At 43.0% G+C, this 15,735-nt stretch overlaps 1 long non-coding RNA gene across 1 annotated transcript in view; it reads right to left on the bottom strand.

The window, feature by feature from the left end:
* Positions 1–12,629: 12,629 nt before the first annotated feature.
* The window catches only part of LOC115587689 (uncharacterized), an 11,085-nt gene continuing 7,979 nt past the window's right edge, over positions 12,630–15,735 (bottom strand). The window contains exons 2-3 of the long non-coding RNA XR_003985131.1: positions 14,351–14,579; positions 12,630–12,647 (exon numbers count right to left, since the gene is read on the bottom strand). This is a non-coding gene — a long non-coding RNA (uncharacterized LOC115587689). The remainder of the gene's footprint in view (positions 12,648–14,350; positions 14,580–15,735) is intronic.

Below are 15,735 nucleotides of genomic sequence, written 5' to 3'. Positions count from 1 at the left end.
CTTCCTGCACTGGAACTGAACTTTAGCAGTAGATTTAAACTGTGTGCTGCAAAAATCATCCAGTACAAACAGTACATTTCTTCTGGATACTGGACAGACGGCAGAGATCTTCACATACTAGTGAACTGAGATTGAACCTTGTGTGATTGACAGCTGTAAATGCCTTCAAACAAGCAAGTGAATTATCATAATCATCGGTTTATTGAGCCACTACATTCTTGTTTCACCTTTTAGCCCGTAGCTGTGAAGATTAGACTTTGTGTTGAACATTTCTTTGGTCTTTCTTTTGCTTTTTGTGGCTTTTCTTGCTCTTTTCATACGAGGCTTTTCAAGAGAACAGCATGCATGAATGTTAATTATAAAAATCCATTTCATGTAACCTATGGCAACTGGTATTACAAAGAGAAGCGAGGGCGCAGAGCTGCCACACGGGCCATACGGGGAGCAAAATGGCCTCATTGTGCGACACGAGCACAACACTGGAGAGGTCTTAGCCTTGGAATTTGGGTCCGTGTCTGTTGCGTGACAGCCAGTGAAAGATAAGCGAGAAAGTGCTTAACCTGGTCCGTGCGGCTGCAGCGTTTATCAGCGAGGCTAATCACGGTGATTAAACCTCAACATTCGATCGGCGTGGAGGGGAAATGGACCAAAGTTTCAGCCAAGCTATCAGGAGCACACGTGTGCTCCGAGGCCCACAGGAGGGAGGAGTGAAACCGCTATCTTGTTTTTCCCACTGAATTTTTAATTTCCTGATCAACTCCGTCTCTGGGGTGAGATTTCCAGCTAAATTGGTAACCTGTTCTGCAGTTTGGGAGCCCGGCGAAGAGCCGTATCTCCATATGGCTGCATTAACTCAGATCCTGACACAGACAGCTGGGGCAGATGTTTCCATCCATGGCTGAGCAGCTCAGATAAATCACATTCTGACACTACATTGGGTTTTTCGTGTGTTAGAGGTCTAACACAATTCCAGAGTGTGAAGAGAGTGTTTGTTACAGAGGTGTGGCAGCCTGGAGGTGACACCGCAGATACGATTTGTCTGGGTTTGGACCAGAACAAACTAGTTTATAGATCACAATGCAGCACTACTATAGCTCGCTGTTTGCTTCTGTTGATTTTGTTAAATCGATACCGTATGTTTCATAAACCCACAGTTGTTTGTGGATTAAATTGCATCTTGCCTCTGCTCATTTATTTAATCAATCATTTATTGTTTGACTATCAAAGCTTTCACTTAATATCCACGGTTTGAATGCATTCTCAAGAGCTGCGCTGATCAATATTTCTTATAAACTCTCAAGTGTGTGTTTTGTTAAAGGAGTCACAGGTTCCTCCATCTGCACGGAGATGGCAGTCGCCCCCCTTGTGGCCCAATTGTTGAAAAACGTGTGCTAAAGTGCCCTCCTGGGAGCCAAAACGTGTGCTAAAGTGCCCTCCTGGGAGCCAAAACGCGTGCTAAAGTGCCCTCTTGGGAGCCAAAACGTGTGCTAAAGTGCCCTCCTGGGAGCCAAAACGTGTGCTAAAGTGCCCTCCTGGGAGCCAAAACGTGTGCTAAAGTGCCCTCTTGGGAGCCAAAACGTGTGCTAAAGTGCCCTCTTGGGAGCCAAAATGTGTGCTAAAGTGCCCTCCTGAGAGCCAAAATGCGTGCTAAAGTGCCCTCCTGGGAGCCAAAACGTGTGCTAAAGTGCCCTCCTGGGAGCCAAAATGCGTGCTAAAGTGCCCTCCTGGGAGACAAAACACATGCTAAAGTGCCCTCTTGGAGCCAAAACGCGTGCTAAAGTGCCCTCTTGGGAGCCAAAACGCGTGCTAAAGTGCCCTCCTGGGAGCCAAAACATGTGCTAAAGTGCCCAAAACGTGCGCTAAAGTGCCCTCTTGGGAGCCAAAACGTGCGCTAAAGTGCCCTCTTGGGAGCCAAAACGTGTGCTAATGTGCCCTCTTGGGAGCCAAAACGTGCGCTAAAGTGCCCTCTTGGGAGCCAAAACGTGTGCCAAAGTGCCCTCTTGGTTGGCAAAACACACTAAACTGCCCCCTTGGCTGGTTAAAACATGATAAACTGCCCTCTTGGGAACCAAAACACGCGCTAAAGTGCCCTCTTGGGAGCCAAAACGCGCGCTAAAGTGCCCTTCTTTTCGCCCCTGCCCTTCAAAAAGTCTGCGCACGCCACTGTCCACAACTCTGTATTGGTTCAGTTTCATCAGCACCAAACCCTCAATCGCTTCCTGATCATCACCAAACTGTAGCCAGAGGGTGACCAGAGCAGGAGGTCACAGCTGAGCATTTTTAAAGCTGAAGAGCCAGTTTTTCTCTCAGCTGTTGGTGAAAAACCAAAAGCAGAGTCAGACTCTCACTCCTGTGCCTGAGGGGTTGGACAGCCTCAGAAACCCCGTCCTCCACAGCCTTCTGAGTCATCCAGACAAAAAAACCCACACTGCACCTGGCTTTTGTCTTCAATGGGAGTAGATACGATCAGCATTCATTCCCACGTCGGTCGCAGTTCTCCAGCTCTGATCAGCTGTGATGTTAACGTGACACCCGGGTGGATATGCTCATTTCTGCCCATGCTACATGAACTGAAGCTAAGGATGTTGGCCTGCAATCCATTTCCATTCATCTCTGTTCAAGCAGCACTCAGACATCGTTTAGGTGTCGCTGAGAAACTAAAGTAATAGAGGCAGCCTGATCGTTCTGAGCATGTGCAGAAGAAGCGAGACATCTCACTCTTTAGTTCCAGCTCCTGTCAACAAGTTTAACATCTTCTGGATGAAGTCTGATGAGGTACAACTATGAATGTCTTTCAGGGGAGACACTTTGATAATGACCGCTGTGTCTTTACTGAGGGGGATGACTGGATTTCTCCTGTTTCTATGTTCACCTTGGCTGTTCAGAACAACTTTCCATTGTTGTTCAAACTCCGTCACACAAACCACTTCTTCTCTAGTCTAATCCGTCCTGAAGCACAACCCAACAACTCCTTGTTAGTACTAAATTTTCCCTGGAGTGAACATCAGCCATTCGTCACTTCTTTTCCCTCCAGAACACATTCAGTAAAAACATTTAAAAGTAAATTTCTGTCATTTGTAGGAAACCTTGAGTAATTTTTTTTGTCCTGTTAATACCAGCCAGCAATTAATGTCCCATTCAAACTATTTTTTATACAATTGAAGCTGATTGAAAGCTGACAAATGGTGCTGATGTTTTTGTATGACACAAAGCATTTTGTTAAATGTGACCCACGGTGTTAAATTACTTCACAGAAGTGATTCTGAGTCTGACTGGCGTTGTTGTTTTTTTTATTCCATTTGTGTTGAATCCTATTTCCTTCTGTTGCCGCCTAATTTCTCCACAGGGATCAGTAAAGCTTCGTCTCTTTCACACACAGTATTTGTTGGATGCTTTAATCTGAGGCACCTTTCATTTCCGTGAGCGTGTACGTTTTTTTATGTAGCTCGGCGGTTGAAGCCACGGCGCGTTAACCTGTTTAAACTCTGTGGATTTACGTCCCCAGCCCGTGTTTTGATTTTTCTATCCGACTGAAAAGTTCCTCTATTGTCTGGAAACCTCTTTAGATTCAGGTGGCGTAGCAGGCAGACAGGAGGAGATATCCAACAGGTGGAAGTGAGATGGAACGGTAAACAGAGAGCCTGCAGAGACAGCCCGAGGCTCAGCGACATTCCTCAGCTCTAAAGGCCCAGATCCAGAGGGAGCCAGTGAGGAATGGAAACAGGGGATCAACTTAACATTTTGACTGCTCCTCTTGACGTGTTTTTAGACAAAGTTGCTGCAAGAAATGCTGTGATATTTCTTCAGCGCCCTGGGAGTCTAATAGCATGTCATTCAGAAGGACTAATGCAGGGAGACCCAACATTTCTGTCCCGACTGTCCCTCATGATGTTCTGAGAGGAACGACGATGAATTTCACTGCACAGAAACCGGCGCAACTGCTTCTGACAGCTGACGCAAAACGCGACTTATCATATTTGAAATTTTGTCCAACTTTTATAGCTACTTTTAAATCCCAGTCGGTGCTCCTTTGCAGGGACTTCTCGTCCGACCGCCGTTTCTCCTCCCGTGAGCTCGAAACTTTCAAATTCCATCTCAGCAACAAAATATTTCTCAGACAATTCAAATCCTCTCATAATTCAGCCTCGTGCAGACTCCCCGGTGTACACCCCCCCTCCTAATGTAACCATTGCCCAGACAATGCGTTTGCCTATTTATCACCAGTAATGACGAACCAAAATGCAAAATGGTGATACAAAATGAACATTAAAAAATGAAACGGCGTGATTGATGTCGGATCCTCGGCAAGCTGGCACGCTGGGGAGCAGAATAAATGAACGTCAAAGATTCCCTTCTGGGCAGAAGCACAGAGGGAAGAAATCTAAAGCACTTTAATGTCTCTGTCTCCCTTTTTCACGAACATCTAGATGTGCACACACACACACACACACACACACACACACACACACACTGTCTCCCCCGCCTCCCCCCACCGACACTCTTTTGCTCCCCCTCCTGCTCTCTGTAAAGATTCAGACTTTTATGTCTACGCTCGTCATTTGATTTGCAAGCCAAATTCATCCCTCTCCTTTACAATGTGCTGTAGAGCGCCACCCTCCCTTCCTCCCTTCCTCCCTCCCCCTCCATCCCTCCATCCCTCCCCCCTCCACCTCCACATGGAAGCAGCTCCAGTAACGCTGTTGGCAGACATCTGGAAATGTTTGGGCCGAGCCCTGGAGGTCACTGTCTGGACCAATAGAGACCGTACCTCAACCTTTGCAATGTGACAAGCCTTCATATATCTCCCCCGACCTCGTGTACTGTATGGAAACACCCCCCGCTGTCGCACCTCCTCCCCCGTTTACACACAAATCCTTTACCTCCCCCGTCGCGCCTCTCCAGCCTCCCCTCATCTCCTGCTCCAATCCAAACCACCACGTTCTTAAACTCAGTGTTTCTTTTGTCTCTTCTCTCTCCGTCTGCACTCGACTCTTCTGAAGGTTGGGGTCAGGGAGGAGGAGGAGGAGGAGGAGGAGTCGACAACAACAAGCTCCACTCAGACCGGATCATCTCGGTCCCGCTCCGAGTCGAGACCCGAGATCAAAGAACGCCGAGCTCATTCCCGTCATTCCTGAGCGACTGACGTGACGGATGAGTGCAGCGCCGTCACTCTGTTGTTACTGTGCAAAACAAACTAACACGAACCTTCTTTAATGTGGTGATTTAATGTCTTTATTATGTGTTTGTTATTGTGAAATCCGCGGTGAATCATCTGTCAGAACTGAGCTAAAAGTAATATTTAATTACATATTATTGTGGCACAACAGCAGCTGAGACATGTGAAGTTATTTCTATATTATCTGTACATAAATCACAATGCTAACAATGTCTTACTCCAACTTCCCACGCTCGTTGGTTCCTGCTGAAGTCTTAAAAGCTTTTGTTTTTGATAACACATATTTATAAAAAAGCCTTCAACACCTGCGCACACATTAGCAAATAAATCCCAAACAAAGGGGAAATAACACATTTGTTAGGGACTTTGTTCAGCCGTGGGTCAACATGTGTGGTGCAGTGAGCATCTCTCTCGCTCGGGTGGGATGAGAAGATGGATACCACCTTCACAACTGTCTGATTAATATGAATCCTCAGCCGGAGGACGGTTAGCTTAGCATAAAAAAAAAGAAGGGGATTAGCCTGTCTCAGTCCAAAGTCTGCCGTGCATTGCTGCTTAAGCTCATCAAAGGATACGTCGACAAAAAATATTAAAATTGGGTTTGGCATTAGCTTTAAAAAGGGTATAAACGATATCTTTTGGGATCTCCGGGCTTTCTGGAGACTCGGGTTACACCAGAAGATGTATGGAGACATTTATATTTATTTATTTTAATTTTAAAACAAGTCTCCAGCTACTTCAGGTGTTTTCGGAGAATTTCCAGGAACGTCGACTTTCCATCAGCATGAAACTGTGATCCTGTGATCAGCTTTTAATATTTTGTTTTTTTAATACGTACAAAATAAAATGTTTTATGTGCCATGTATGTTGAAAGAAGGAAGGAGGACACACACTGTTACTTCTTGAATCTTTATTACTACAGACACAAAGCAAACATTTTATTCATGAAATCTGCGTGAAAATTTACAGAAACGACAAGAAAAAATTACGGAATTTAAGAATAACCTTTGTAAAGAATAAATACTTGAAGAAAAACAGACTTCATTTTAAACATTTTACTTGATTTTAAAGATATTTTTCATTCACAAATCTGAAATGTGTTTAAAAACTCTCCTTTGAGAACAACATTAAATAAAAAACGGAGGAATATGAATATAATTGTTTATTCCTGAGAAGAAAACACTGTGATGTTGATTCTTCAGGATGCTTCATGTCCACATGTTGGTTTTAATTAAGTTTTCATTCCATATTTGTCGTCTCTGCTGCTGTTTGTTTTGTCCTCCATGACTGATGAATTTAAAATGTACATCTCCTCCAGCAATCCCACTTTCCCTCTCGCATGTAGGAAATAAAGGAACGTATATAGATTAATATTAATATATATTATAGGCCGCTCTGCTCCGCATGATGAGATCTGACTCGGCTGCATCTGGTCCGTCTTCCTCCTCGTCTTTGTTCATCACGGCTCCCCCTCCGTCGCCTCCCACCTCTTCCAGTCCTCCCCTTCTCTCCCCCTGAAATCGAGGCAATGTCATATTTTAAGAGGCCGTTTTACACTAAGCTATTTATCTGCACACCCTTGGAGGAGCGAGGCAGGGTGGCATCAGAGATTAGCGGGCAGAGGCAGACATATTTATTTGGCTGTAACAGCGTGTGGGCAGCGGGACTGTCGACGGCACCGCCGAGCGTCACAAAACATTGACCTTGTGTGAAATAAAGTGCGCGTCCTTTGTGTCATGTATCAGAATATTAGCTTCACTGAAATCAGACTAAAATCCTCATTTTGTCAGTCGACGTCTAAATTGAATGCGTCGCGTTTGCGTAGGCGTGTTATTTTTCACTTTCTGTGCGACCGGGAATGACAAAATATGTATGTTCCATGTAGAGAGAGAGACAGAGTGAGCGATGGAGAGGATGTGAGAGACCTCCAAACTATTTCCCTCAGCTGCTGGTGGTGTTACAGGCATATTTTTCAGGATGTAGCAGCATGTGGGCCCCGGCTCTGTTTGTCCAGGATGACACCCTTCACATCCATTCATCACTGTCCCGCCAGACCTCCACTGACCTTGGGTCTCTCTGTGTGTCCGTGTGGGAAAAAATGAGGGAGAGCCAGGTTTCGTTAAGGAGTGATGGAATGTACTCAGTTGTATAAAAATGAGTGTGTGTGTGTGTGTGTGTCGGTAGGATGGCAGCTTCTGCGCATGCACAGAAAAGAAATAAATAAAAAAAACCTCAACATCCGGGGCAGGAATCAGGCCAGAGAACTGGACCGATCAGAGGTGACGGGGAGAAATCTCTTAAGCGATGCGTTTTCTATCTGCTCGTTTAGTCGAGCGAGGAGGTGGCGACGCGGGAATGTTCATCACCTTGAAACCAGGTGATTGAGAGCCAAACATAGCCCGACATTTGTTATTCTAACATCTTAATGATTTCGCCTTTTAAGCCGCACAAGACTGCAAGTCCCTCCAGGTGCCCAGGTGACAGATGGCCGGCCCGGGCGGGGGTCCCCTCCTTCTACAAGTTATAGATGGACACCTTGTCTGAGGCACACACACACACACACACTCACACACACACATATATATATATATATACACAAGGAGAAAAAGGCAATTAGGGCCAGCACAGAAGAAAAAAAAAAAAAGAAGCTTGATGATGATAGAGTTTTACTTTCCACGCCTCGTGTCCTGAACATTTTCCTGCACAAAAAGGGACAAGTTGTGGCTTTTCCAAGGGCAAACATGAGGAAGATGAATTAGGCTGACTTGTATCACCAGAAATCAGCTCATTTAAAGGGATTTGGGTCGTTTGATTCTACACGTACGTGCCGCAGGTCACAGAAAAACACATGGTTTTAATGTATGGATCTGTGTAAAATGCTTACAACAGGAAATGATAAAGCCATTATTCCATGAGAAAAGCAGCTGCTCGTGAGATCCTGGACAAAAGAAAAGTGTTTGACATTTGATCACCTGTGTCATCTGGAAAAGACGTCAGCAGAGAGAGCTGTCCGCTGACGTCTCACTGTGTTTCCACTATCACCGGGAGTAAGCTGATATTTCACTGAATCGACATCTACTGCAGGTTGTTCATTCCGCCTCCCTTTTTCAGCGTCTACTCCACAGAGAAAGAGTTTAAAGCACCGGCACTCTACTGTCAAGAGAGAGCGTGGTGCAGCACACGGACCAGGACAACACACTTTTAGTCAGACGAGCATTTTAACGGCATTGTGTCTTCATCAAACGTGTCTTCCTCCAGCCTGGTCAGGTCCAGATTAAAGGAGGTTATTTATACGGCTGTGAGTCTTTGTCTCGTTTGACTCTGATGGTGTTGAAATGTTCAGACACTGAATTAAAGTTTTTTGGTTCGGAGTTTTACTCCAGACTGAAATATCTCAACACTCCTTGGATGGATTGCCATCAAAATTAGCTCAAACACTCATTTGTAATCATGATGATGGCTTCACCTGTCTGTGATCTCCATTTTCAACCAAACTCACTAAAGGTGTGCAGCTGAATCAGGTGCTGCTAAGCTCCCTAGACAACCTCGTCTGTACTAAATGTTTGATCGACATTACACATGCTAATTATCAGCATGTTAGCATTGTTACTTTGAATGTGTTACTGCGTTAGCATGTAGCTAAAAGGAATGCTGTGCATAAGCAGAACCTCAAAGAGCTGCTAGCATGACCCCTCTTTCTTAAAATGAGGCGGCGTACATTTAGTTTCCAGAAGATGTAAATCTAACCAGAACACATCAGTTCACACGGAGCACTGAAGGAAGTGTGTGTTCTGATTGCTGCTGTGTTCATGCTCCACCATCAGTCTAACGAGTTTCGTGTCAGGGCCCAAAAACTCTTAAATTGTTGTGTTTCATTTGCAACTCGTCCAGTACTGATGTGTTGGGTCGGGCCGGCCACCAAACCAAAACCCAGTAATTAAATATCTCTCAAATTTGACCTTTTGTTGACCTATAAAGATATCCAGCTTGCTACAGTTCAGTTTTGAATTAATGAAGTAACCTGTTAGTTAGTTCAGTTTGTAGCCGTTGTGCTAAGCTAAGCTAACTAGCTGCTGGCTGTAGTTTAATATTCATCATGCAAACATGAGAGTGGTGTCAATGTGAAATCTGACTTTCAGCATGAAACAGAAACATTTTAAACTATTTCTTTAAAAGTTCTAACTAAACTTTCAACCAAGACTCTTAGAAATAATGTTCATGTACGTATAATTTGTTTTTCCAGATGCATTTTAGAAGAAATGCTGCCTGGATTATGTTCTAATGTAACATGTGAATTAGTGTGAAGTATCTTGGTAGTATTTTTAGAAGAGTGAGCTCCTCTAATGTGGCCTCCTGCTTCTAGTTTCCATCAGAGGGAAGGACGAGAAAAATAACAGACTCAAAGTCAAAAGTAAATCATACAAAGTTTGCTTCGTCCAAACATCCTGATTACCTGATGGACTGAGTTATTCTGATCATCTCTTGAAGAGGCCATCTTCCTCCTCTTCCTCCCTCTTCCTCTCATCTCTCTCTCTGTTTCAGTGTTGGATTGAGGGCAGAGCGAGTGATGACAGATGCATCAGTCTTTGAGCCTGAGCCTGATTGATTATGAGTTCCAGCCCACAGACAAATTAAAAGACTTTCTATCGTGTACATCTTAAATCAGGATTCTTGGACGGTGTTTAAATCTGTGGAGTTTGTCAGCAAAAGCTTCAAAGTGATGACCCACCAAAAAACACATTTAAGATATCAAAGAACCCACCCTGTGTTGACTAAAGACTGTGGACTTAACTCAACAATTTCATCAAACAAATCTAAAAATTTGCCTTTTTTTTTCGGGGGATCCGGTCCAAGAAAAACTTCACTCTTGCCGTGGAAAAAGTTGCATGCAAGTCAAGAGGAGGGAAGTGAAATGCCTTGATGAAGTTTTGGGTCTCTGGCGGGTGTAAATCACGCCGGTGCTGACCTGTATATTAGCTCTTTATGTCGTGTTTACGACCGTAGACAAATCAGTTAGCCTGCAGGATATTTACGCCGGGCCCCTGACAGCCTCTCTCAGCTGCAGTGGTGCTTAAGCTCACTGCACGACTGGACTGCATGATGGTTAACCCTCCTCGCCCCACCCAGAGTCAACAACACACACACACACACACACACACACACACACACACACACTTTCCAGAGTCCAGTTATTTATGGTATGAGTGTACAGCCACCTTCCGTCCAATTAAATCTGAGTGCTGGCTTTGTGCAGCTCCCTGTTCATCATCTCCCTCGCGGGGCCTGTTGGAGAGTAGAGGGGGTATACTCTCGCTTTTCCATCTGACCCGCTCTCTGGGGGTCAGGAGAGAGTCTGGGTTTAAGGGGGAAATGTGCCACTGGAATTTCATCTTTCAAATATATTAGCCCCCATGCTGCACGACACTTCAATTTGTAGAGTCTGAAGTTCAAGGGAAAATCAAACCGATGCGTTATTCGCCGGTGTGTGTCCACCGACCGTCCACAGGGACGTCGACATACAGTGCAGTCTGAAAAAAAGATAATAAATACACTATAACATTCACCTACAGTAAATCTTAGGGGGGAAATTAAACTACAAACAGCTAAAATGCATCGACGTAGCAACAGCCTGTATGAGATTCATCTAGTGTAATAATAATAATAATACATTTGATTTATACAGCTCTCAAAGACGCTCGAGTGTAGCATTTCTATTCTGCTGTGCCAAATTAAATTCCTCCTGAGGGGGATGAATGAAGGTCAGACGTAACATCTTAATGCTTCTAAAACTGGTAATAAAATAACAATATACACTTTACAACATACACGAGATTCCACATCTTGTCAATATGCACAAGTACAGGGGCCATTCCAAAACTGGAGGACGATTTACGTCCCATCCATGAAATTTCACAATATTAATTTACAAAATACAAAATCATGCACTTGTTGTGTAACTTTTACTTGTCCAGAGACAAACTCTAAATAACTGGGAGAAAAAATAATTTGAAAACATTTTTTTAAATATCAAATTAATCTGGAAATGTCTCACTTTACCTCACACAACCCTGTTATGCATATTTCCAGAATAATTTAAATACTTAAAAAAAAAAAAAAAAAAAACTTTACTTGTTTACTTACACACTTAAGTTTGTCATCATGGTCAGAGATGGACAGAGTACTCGACCCCAGTACTTGAATAAGAGTACAAATACTACTGGTCAAAATTTACTCCGTTACAAGTAAAAGTAGCTCAGTCGACATGTTGCTCGAGTAAGAGTAAAAAAGTACTTGCTTTTAAAGGTACTTAAGTATCCAAAAGTACATGCTTTTAAATTTACTTTAAGTAAGAGTAAGAGTAAGAGTACATTTCTTATTTTTCACATCAATGAATTACTATAATTTTTTCTAAATGAATTTAAGGACCTTTTAACTCTTGTTTCTGAGAATGAACTCTTTGAAACCACCTGCACTGATGTGCTTGCTTTTAGAACCACAGTGTTACATAAAGCCTGCAGAAACACCTAGAAAAACAAATGAAATGAATGGGATCACAGGAGGACAGCAGATGTTGCAGATGCAGATGTTTATTAACAATCATTAAAACTGTATCCAAATGAACCTGCACCGTCCAACTAACTCTCTATCATTTAGCTAAGTTGGGAACTGGAACCCCCTCAGAGACCAATGTTGTCCCCAGACCACTGGCTGAGAATCGCTGCTTTACAAAAAACTACATCTCTGCTTTCAATAACTCAGTGTTGAAGTCACTTGACTTTACAGGAAGGACATGTACCAGTACAATATAGGAGCACAACAAACTCTGTCTCCCCATGTCTGTCTTCCTGTGTCTGTCCGTGTGTAGTATGGAAAGACTACAAATGCTCTGCATGGATTAATCTACCTTTACAACAATTCTGCTTTCAGCAACTCAATGAATGAAATAAAACCACAACGTCCCAGAGCTGATTGCTGCAGCTATTCTTCACCCAAAGTTCCACTCAAGTGTGTGTCCATTCAAGTTTCTGAAAGTCAAAGAAATTGTTTTTGTTTGTTTATTTTTTTACACTTGGGACTGTACTGTCAAATAGAGTGACCGCGGTCTTTAGTTGTGACAATTGTTACCCTGGTCCAACTATTCCAACTTGAAGAAGGCCTTATTCAACTTAAGTAGTAGCTGGTTTTCCAAGTTTCGTGAATGAATTCTCCCCCGTCAGCAATCCAGCTGCACTGAAGAGCCTTTCACACGCAGCAGAAGCGGGTAGTGCCGTGTTTAACTTGAGCAACAGTTTGGCTACAGCCGGGCAAGTTTTTAAACTGTCCATACGTCCATCTGTACATGCCAGGTATGTATCAAGTTGCTTGGTGATGCTGGTTTCCTTGCTGCCTGTGTGCTGCATACCGGAAAAGAAGTCATCTTCGTCGGAGGTGCTTGAAGAGACATTCGGCTGCTGAAGAGGTTCATCATAGCCTAAATGAAACAATCAATATCATTATCATCATCCATTATTATGCTTAGTTTAGTCACTGCATCAGCTGTTTTCAGGATTTTAATATCATTTGAATGGATTAGAAATCACTTGCTTTTAAGTAGGAATAAATAGGCTAGATCCTTCAGGTCTTCTTCTATGAATAACTTAACACGCACACACACGCACACACACACAGCGCCACTTCCTACAAAATGTAGTTTTTGTGATCAACACACACTCACATTCTCACAACATGATGACATTGACCGAGACATATAGAAAATAACAAGGTGAAAGTCTGGTTAACTTACGTCAACGTGTTTCTTTAAGTTGGACGTGGAGTTGTTGAAAGCAGAGAGGTATTGTTTCTTCGGCAAACACAATAAACATATGAAAATATATGTCTGTTTGTCTGTGTCCACGTTTTTTACTCTGTCAAACTCAAACATGGAGTCCAGATAAGGCCAAGGATTTTCTGAAAGTTCCTGCTCCGGATCATTATCAGACTCAGACTGAGACTCAGCGGATTGTTTTTCTTCTCCTGATGCAGCCATTGTCGCGGTTTTGTAGTAAATTCTTCTGTTGTTTTGTATGTAGACCGTATATTGTTGTATATGCAACTTTGTGTTGGTTGAGATGTACACTGTATACATTGTTTTTGTGGGAAAATAAAATATATCTGTTACCGTGTATTTGTGTGTTCTGAGTATAAAAACATTGGGCCTCATTCACCAATATCTTCTTAAGAATCTTCTTAGATTCTTTCTTAAGTTGTTCTTAAGAGGTTCCTTAAGAAAACCCTACGTCAGATTCACCAACTCGTTCGTAAGCCTCAGAATTGTTCGCAGCTGTGTTCTTACATTGATGAAAACCGCAGTAGCAATATATATGCCATTGTTTTGCGGGCCTTGGATGGAGAAATGCCACGTATAAATAGGGTGGGGGGGGTTACTAATTGATGGCATGTTTCCAATTTACTTGATTTATCTTAAATCATTTGCACATTTAATTTATTTTAGAATTTAAATTCTTTGTAAATGACCAAAAATATGAAATAAATAAATAAATGAATAAATATGACAGAATTATTACTGTAATATTGCATTTTATTGAACGACACAAGAGAAGAAAACACAACCATGCCAACATGTCGGCACTGAAATGTGCGTAAGAGTACTCCTGAGTGTTCGTAGGATTTGTTCTTGCCTAAGAAAAAATCCTAGATAAGTGAAAATTCATGAATGCCACAATCTTCGTAAAATCTTCGTAAGTGGGACTTAAGAACAAATTTGTTCGTAAGAACGGTTCATGAATGAGGCCCAATATTCTTAAATATTTTACATCACACTTATGTATGTACTGACTGTAGTAAGTGTAACTGAACAAGAAAGGCCTAAGTCATTATGATGAATGAAGAAGAAGTGTTTTCCATTCATCATAGTGTTTTACACTGAGCACATCAGTGTTCAACTGGTTCTTATAAATGTCTATTCATTTGATGGTTTGTGTGTGTCATTTGAAAACAAAACACCATTTTGAGAAGAAATAACATTGTTTTGAATGTAAAGTTTCATTTTGCAGGAGAATTGAGGGGTTTTGCCTGTTGTGTGTGTGTGATTTTTGATTTGTGTGTAGAGTTCTGAGAGCATGAGGCATGCTTTCAAAAAATGTGTGTAATCAATCGAAAAAACTGTAATAACACCTCAAGGACCATTTCACGGTTGTTCTGCAGGTTCTGATCCAATCATTTGTTCTCTATCAGCAGATTGAGATGGTTGCAGTGAGTTTGTATCAGCTGCTGTTTCTAAAAATGAGCCTTGAATGAAAGAACTTGATAGAATCGTCGATATGATTCCTGATGGATGAAGGCAGTTTTGTCCCTGCCAGTAGAGAGATGCTTCCTTCAGGTGACGACTTCACAACTGCAGCAACTAACTAGAAGAAATACAAATATGTTTTTTTAGGTAAACAAAGACTTTCAGAAGGTGAAAGGCTTCATGAAACATTAATAATGCAGCTTGTGAGGGAGTGGGTTTTCTCTTTGAGCCGCTCTGTATGGACTCGCTCGCGGTCGGAGGAGCGAGGAACATTTTACGTTAGATCAGGAAACGTCTCCTCCGAAACCTTTTACGTTCAAACAGTTTCATTATTTGTCTCAACAAGCGTCAGATTTTATCATCCTCTCGCTGTCTGGAGAACAATCGGCCTCTTGTCTTGAGCAGACGGGCGCTTTGGAGGTGAACACGGCCAGGTCAAGTCTCAGACCATTAAAATCAGCATGCCGTCTGTTTTTATGCGATTTGTGACCGGAAGTTCTGCATAAACAACGTGAAGCCCGCCTCACCCTGATGCTTATTAGCTGCAATAAATCCTGCCGCAGAGAACTGTACAATAAAACAATCCGAACACGATGGTGATGATGATGGATGCAAACAGCAGCCCGTCAGAATCTGGAAGCTCAGAGGAAAACTCGACTCTCCAGTTCAACTTTTAATGACAATTAATGGACGGACGGGTCGTCCAATAGGCTTCCTGGCAGCGGCGGGGTGAGAGGTCGTTTCCCTTCATGAAGTGAATGCTGAGTTTCCCTACCGCCTGCACATATATCACAGTGACATGCTACACCAGCGCTGTAGAGCCCCCGGAGGGCACGACCCACACTGGGAGGATGCATCAGAGCACTGAGCATGTCAGCACCACAACCTGGACTCTGGAGGCCCGAGATGGATCTCTATTTTCCTTCTCCTCTGACTCGTGAGCTACCTTTAACCCTCTTCTCTCTTTCTCTTATTTCCCTGCTAGCCTTTTTCCAGCCTCTCTGTCAGATTTTTACTCCTCATCCCCTTTTTTTTCTATTTCAGGCTTTTGCTTCTTTTTTAGCGAGGAACAGTGACCAGAGCAGGAAGTTTAAAATAGACCAGATTCTGATCTTTTTCTTTTCCTCCGGAGCCACATTCTCTGTTTGCTTTCTCACAAACACGACTGGACATTGTTGTGTATCGAGAACTAGAATAAATATTCAGAATATTAGCATTCCCCGCGTCTCTGATACCCACACACATAAACCGGGCTTTTCCGATAAAGCCC

The sequence above is a fragment of the Sparus aurata genome, chromosome 9 (assembly GCF_900880675.1).
Source record: "Sparus aurata chromosome 9, fSpaAur1.1, whole genome shotgun sequence".
In the NCBI taxonomy this organism is placed as follows: Eukaryota; Metazoa; Chordata; class Actinopteri; order Spariformes; family Sparidae; genus Sparus; species Sparus aurata.
Note: the sequence above shows the minus strand (reverse complement) of the source record. Positions and strands in the feature narration are given on the sequence as shown.